We start from the raw sequence: 7,042 nt of genomic DNA, 5'->3' as shown, positions 1-7,042 counted from the left end.
GAAGGAAGGAAGGAAGGAAGGAAGGAAGGAAGGAAGGAAGGAAGGAAGGAAGGAAAGTGAAAAAGAGACAAAGGGACAGACAGAGAAAGCCATTTGTGCTCAGGCTGAGCATTGCACAGGGAGAAGCAGGAGCCCGTATGGATCTGAGGTGCATCCAGACTTTTGTACTTCCAAGTCAGACCTGTGCTTATTCACACCCAAAGAAAGCACATCTTGCTTATGCTCTGCTATCGCTACTTGCAAAGAAAAGAAATGGTGCTGGATAATTTCTGGGAGAGACCACCAAGAACTGCCAAGAGGAACATGGCAGAGAAGCACTTCCTACCTCTGGGAATGCAGGGACTGCTGTGAAACAGGACTTGTTGGCCTACAAATGTTAGCTGGAACGGACCTTGGAAGAGAGAATGTGATCTTTTGCTTGAAATAGGACTAACATTATCCTTCAAGGGGACAGGTGTGGAATGAGTAATTATTGCCAAAACAATGCAAAAAATTAATCAGAAACACCAGCTGTTAGTGTTGTGTGGTGATTTGGGGCATGTGTCTCCAGTAGGTTCAGGTCTCTGTGATCTGAGAAGTTAAAGCCGGGGGGACAGTCTGGTGGTCTCTTGTGCTTGTGTGTGCAGGGTTCACACCAGCGTTCTCTGGCCCTTTGATCCCACAATGTGCAGCACATGAGCATTCAGGGAAAGCAGTCTCTCCACTCCTTCAGCCTCTTAGTCCTGACATTTTGCTGCCAAGTTTGGGAGAAGCACAGAACTTGACGCCTTCAGATTTTGGTCAGATGGTGGCTTTGGATGAGATTTTAGGAAGGGTGTTTCTCAGGTAGGCAAGGATCCCTTCAGCCGTGGCCACGCTCTCTGTTTTCTCAGAGTTTTGACACTCTCTCATTGCAGAGATGGGATCATACCCTGATCAAAGACCTGTTCTTCATCATGGCAGCCATGTGCAGACTTCAGGCAGGATCCTGAGGATGTGGGAGGCTGATCTGGGTAGTGAAAGTAAGGAGATTGGTGTAAAACTGCTGCAGCTGGCTCTGCAGGAGAAAGAAACTGCTCTCTGGGCAGGTAACAGGGTGTTGTAGCATGCCTCGTGGTGTATCCAAGTATGAGACACACAAGAGGGCCTTTTTTGTGATCCCAGAGCTTCACATTAACTCCTGATTCAACTTCTCATGGATATCGCAGGGACTAAGAGCAAGATCCCAGTTCCCTGGATTTGCCTTTGGATGCAAAAACATCTCTGCAGAGAGACTTGACTGTGACCATTGGGGTCAGCTCTGGCTTGGGGGAAGTTTCGAGCAGAGCTGGGTTGGGCAGCATCGTCTGGCCTGCTCTCCCGGCCCCAGCCCTTGGATGCTGCTCCCGAGCTGGTGGTGCCCCTGTTGCTGTGGCTCTCTCTGGGTGTTGGCTGTGGGAATGGCCCAGCTGTGTGTGCTGTGTAAGCAAAGGCAGAAGGGCTGTTTTCACCCTGTGCCCTTGAAAGGCCACATCCTATCTAGCTAATCATTAGCCAGGTTAAACACAGCAGGGCCAGGCTGCTTCAGAGTGTTTCTCCCTACCCAGGACTGGACGGTGGCTCCTGTGGGGCTGGGGTGGATGCAGCCCCACCTGCAGTAACGCCTGTCTCCATCCCTCCTGTGGGCTGAGGCCAAGCAATCACACACCATCATTTCACAACATTACCAGAGCTTTTTCCTCTGCTACAATAATAAACTCTTCAGGGTCTCTCTAGGGCCTTTTGCACCCTGTGACCATTTTTGTCTTGGCTCAAAGCCCTTCTGTGTCACGTACCAACACTCCCTGTCACCCAGACAGCCCTGAGCCCTGATCCCCATGGCATGACACACACACCGTCCTCCTGAAAAAGCCCTGGAGGCACAGCCAGTGCAGGCATGGAGGTGAGGAGGCCATGGCTAGGAGTCACTAAAGGTGTCACCAGAGACAACCGCAGAGGTCAGACGGACCACCTCTGGGGTCAAATGGTGTAGGAACAGATGGAAAGATGCTGGTGGGCAGCAAACCTGTGAGCAGGAGCTGGGGGAGGTGACGCTGGGGGTCTGCTTGGCAAATCATGTGCGATATGTTGGGGTGCTCCAGCCTTCACAGCCCAAGTTCATGGTGTGCTCCAGGGGCTCTCACTGCAGCAGCTCTGAATGGCGACTTCTCCCTCCATCCAGTGAAGGAGAGAGGTCCTGCCCCGGCGCTGTGCCCCATGGTCTGGTGCTCTCCTGGGTTGCCCTAGGCCAGTCTTGACTTTTCTTTGCCCGTCCTTAAGAGGTGACTGTGTGTCCAGCCCTACTCTCATCCCTCTGGCAATGCCAAAGACTGGGGCTGTCCCTGAAGGCATCAGGGAGGACACAGTTTGAAATGTGGTGTCGTTTCTCTGATGGCTTCTTCTGGCAGGACCAGGCTGTTGGCAGCCACTGTAAGGCTGTTTCAGTCTTGGTGGTGGAGGTGGGACATGGGCCAGGCTGGCTTTGTGCTATGCTTGTCATGAGGCAGGATCCCAGCCCATGCTGTGGATCCAGTGGCCAGTAAACCTGCTGAGCACTGGCCTCTTCCTCTGCCTTCCTTCGTCTGGGGTTGCCCTTAGGAAATTGCGTTTGCAAACACTGTAACTCCATGTCTCCTAATAAAAAATGTAAAATGAATACTTGCAGGTCAATGCCTGCACCTGTCTTTGGGCTCAGAGGTTTAGAAAGACACCATATGTTGTTAGACCCAGAGATGGAGCAGGGGTTATGTGATGCTCAGTGCTGGCAGTAGCACCTCCCCCCTGGATGCTGCTGAGCCATGAGTGACTCCCAGGTTGTTCTAGAAGGTGCCAGCACCAAAAGGGACTTGATGCTTTGCAGCCGGGCTGGTGGGAGCTGCCTACCTCCTACTGCCCACCTCCTGCTGCCCTGGACTTCCACCTTCTCTCAGGGAAGGTGCCCAGAACCTGACAGGGCGCCCAACCATGCCCGAGTACTGGTGGGTGGTATGGTTTGTATGGTTGTGGGGAAGGCCTCAAGGGTGTTGTGGAACCTTATAGCATCATCCTGCTGGTCCCTTGTCAGGTAGGGGAAGCCCACCTCCTGCACCTCCTCACATCATGCCCCCAGCTCCTTCAGCATCTCTGTTCCTAAGAGACAGGCTTAGGAGATGAGCAATTCAGATCCCAGTTGACCAAAGCTGGTGAGAGCCTTCCATGTGTTAAGTGGTGAGCAGTGGCCTGGATGGTGAGGCTGGGAATGAGAAGAGGTTCATGGGGAAGGAGGCGTGTGCTGGCCATCACTGCTGGCTCCTGATGGTTGGCTTGGTGCTCCAGAGAAGGGCTGTGTGGACACCTGATTGCTGTACCATCCCTGCAGCCCCAGCTGTCACGAGGGTGATCATGCCTCTGTCCAGGTGCTTGGCCTTGTACCCAGCCCACTGAGGTCCACTCAGCGGGTGCCATGAGTGTGCCAAGCTCTTTCCCCCTTGCAGGGCAACCTCCTCACGGGGTGCTGAGCTTCCCAGGGCCTGTGCTGCTCTGCTAAGCCACTGACGCCTGGGATGTAGGGCAAAAAGGTTGCACCTTCCAACAGCTCGCTAAGTCCTGCTCTCCTGAAAGAGAGATTCCTGCTGGGAATCCAGGGAAATCAGGAACATTTGGGGCTTTTCCTCTTCCACCCACTGCACAGGGACTTCCCTGCCATCTCCTCTGGGACTGAATATCTCTTTCTGGGAAGTGACAATGTCATCTAGAGACATCTGTGCTCTCAGGCAACATGAGTTGCAGCTTCCCTTTTTGTGGCAGTCTCTGCAGGGCGAGACCGTGACCGGTCACTGGCAGCACGTCTGTCTTGTACATGTCCCTTTTCGTCTCTGCTCTCCCAGCCCAGGAGGGTCCCAGGGTCAGCGAGGCTCTTTCCCTAGAGGTAATGAAGCAGTTGGGTTGCGTGGGGGTGGTGGGCTGCCTGCTGTTCACCTCCTTTGTTTTCCAGGAGCTGCTTTTGAGAGGGAAACAGGTGGATCCGAGGGGATCCCAGCCTGGTGAAAAGTCACACGACACAGACAGCCCAGCTCCAAAGTCCAACACTGCCATCTCCACCACCGCCCTGGGCATCTTTCCCCGTGGGAAGGGCAGCAAGGATGGGCCTGGTTTATTTTTTTCTCCCAGCTCAAAAACTTTTGACATGTTCGGGAGGGAGGCTGGGGAAAGGGTGCTCCCTCGCCCACTGTGACAGGGATCATGGGCTGCCGTGCCTTTGGCTCCAGCTCGCAGTGGACGTCTGTTAGTGTCACATGAGCCGTCAGGAGACAGATGGCATTTTACTGCCTGGCTGGAATTCACCCTTTTCTTTTATTTTCTTTTCTTTCCTTTCCTCCCCCCTCCCTCTCTTTTTCTTTTTTGGTGCTGGTTTTGTGCTTAAAAGAAACAGTGAGAGGGAGGCTGAGAGCAAGGAGAAAAGATGCTTGCCTTTTGAACTGTTATCTGATGTTCGCAGAGATGATCTTGGCTTGGCTTTTGCATTTCTATCTGCCTGCCCAGCAGCCCTTGCACGGCTCAGCTACAAGCGGGGCTGCAGTGCTGGGCTGTGCCGGGCTGGCAAGGGCTGAGGAGAGGGGTACGGGGCAGATGCAGGGAGGGATGCAGGCAGGACGTGAGCAGGATGCAGGCGGGATGCAAGGAGGATGCAGGGTGGATGCACGGGGAATGCAGGGGGGGATGCACAGGGTAGGAAGAGGTCTTCGGCTTGCCCAAGCAAACACACACTTGGTGCCTGTAGCCCTGTTGGCAACTGATTCTACCAGGGGTGGAGTGAGGATTCACTGAAGCACTGGAGGGTAAGCAGGCAGGGCTGGCCCTGCTTTATTAACCTTTAGAAACTGCAGGGTTTAACCCTGTCCTGTCCTTTTCCCACAGACTATCTACAGCTGGTGAATGCCAGCCAAATCCTGTCTGTGTGGTCTGTCCGATGTGGGGACAGTGTGGGAGCAGAAGTGAGGTGGGCTGCAGGGTGAGGATGTTCTCAGGCTGGGTTCCTGGCCTTGGACAGGTGCTGGCCATGTGCCACCAAAGAGGGGGCACTGGGTGCCCTTTTCACTGGGTACTGGACACTCAACAGTGACAGACAACACCTTAAATTTAGGGTTGAAACCCAGCTCCTGAGACAGGGAGTCCTGTGGTGCCTGGGTGATGGCTGAGCCTCTCTACTCTGGAGAGGAGGAGACAAAGACAAAAATAGTTGGGAAAAAATCCTATTTCAATCCATGTCTATGACAGCAAATCACTGAGCCCGAGAAACATAAAGATCTTAAAAGAAATTGAGACTTTTCAACTGGCACATCTCCCCAATATGTATTTACTTAAATGCTGAAAACTAAATGTATTATTGAAACAAATGGTTCAATAAATTACATTTACTGTATTGTACTTTCTTTTGAAATGAATATCCATTTATTTCTCTGCTTTTTGGTAGTGCTCAAAATAAACCTTTCTTTTCAGTTTGAATTTGTATTTCCTGGTTCCCCTTAGGACTTAATTTAACTGAGGTGTTCTTAAACATTTTTGCTTCCAGGGTATCTGAAATTACAGGTTTTCTCCCCAAACTGCAACCAACCTAAGAAGTCAGACACCTGCACAGCTGCATTCATATGCAAGTGTCCCACTCAAACATGGGTAGGAGACTTTGAAACACTGCAGAAATTGTTTCCCTTTAAATATCACCTTTACATCAATCACTTGTACATGGTGTGGGTTGCTTCAGCGCCTGTCAGCAGGTCCCCTCTGCCAGGGTGCAAGGGGAGTTGATTAATTCTTTCATTTGGAGCTGATAGAAATCACATAAAATTTCCAAAATACTCATGGGACCACCTGCTGCTGTGCTTGCACAGCAAGTGCAGTACTTGCCATACCCTCATCTCTCTGGCTTCAGATATATATGCACAGTTATTAATATAATTCCAAATGCAGCCATTATCACTCATTTGGAATTTATTATGTAGAGTAACCTCATTAAATGGGTGATAGGAGCTGGGTGGTACTTTACTGGACACATAGTACATTAACTGCCTTATTAAATATAAATTATATGTCTATTTGCATTTCCAGTTCAAGGCTTTTACTAATTATGCGGTGGTAGGTACTAAAAGTTGCTCTCTCAGAGTCAACACGGCCCTGCAGCCCAGCAGTGATTCACAGCTCTGCTTTGCTGATGTTTCAGCTGGTAGATTCCTGGCATGGATTTTTGCTGGCTTGGTACAAACAGCTGTGTGTGTATGCATGTGTGTTTGTGTGTGTAACACGGTCTGCACAGGGACCTGCTCACAGGAGTGAGCAACCAGTTCGTTGCTGAGAAAGACCATGACCTGGAGCTGACTCTGGAGCTGTGCCCCAAGAGCAAAGCACTCGGGGAAGGCCCAGTAAAAGAGGCATTTCCAGAAGGTGCTGGAGACATTGAGGTGGAGAAGGGTCTGCTCATGGTGACCCCAGTTTTTATGTACTCCTGGGCTGCTGTGTACGTGGGGTGAGCAGTGCTGCATTGCTGGAGGTCTGTAGAGGATGGAGGTGATCTGTGGGGTGGTGCATTCTGCCAAATTTAGGGCAAAGCGAAAGGCTGACAACTCAGTTCCCACAGCAAGGGCTGTGCCTTGCAGCCTCCAGTCGTGCTGCTGTCGGGGGCTCCTGGTACCACTGGCTCATGCTCAAGGCAGAATTACCAGGAGAACCAAACCTGGACCCCCGTGGCTGTGTTGTTCATGTCTCCCCAGTGCTTCTGCATACAGCATGGCCATGTGAAATCCTGGGAAGTATCACAGAGAAGGTGCTGCCATGCATTGGAATGGGCTGCCCAGGGAGGTGGTTGAGGCACCATCCCTGGAGGTGTTCAAAAGACAGGTTGAGGTAGTGCTGGGAGGTCTGGTTTAGTGATGGTGATGCTTTTTGTTTGTTGTGTGGGTGTCTATTTTTGTCAGTCAGGTTGACGGTTGGACAAGATGATCTTTAAGGTCCCTTCCAACCTAGAAGATTCTGTGATTCTGTGATCTCCTTGCTCCCTCGTGAGCTGCTGCAG

Source organism: Calidris pugnax, unplaced genomic scaffold (assembly GCF_001431845.1).
Source record: "Calidris pugnax isolate Ruff unplaced genomic scaffold, ASM143184v1 scaffold174, whole genome shotgun sequence".
In the NCBI taxonomy this organism is placed as follows: domain Eukaryota; kingdom Metazoa; phylum Chordata; class Aves; order Charadriiformes; family Scolopacidae; genus Calidris; species Calidris pugnax.
The sequence above is the reverse complement of the archived record's forward strand: the minus strand, read 5'-3'. Positions refer to the sequence as shown.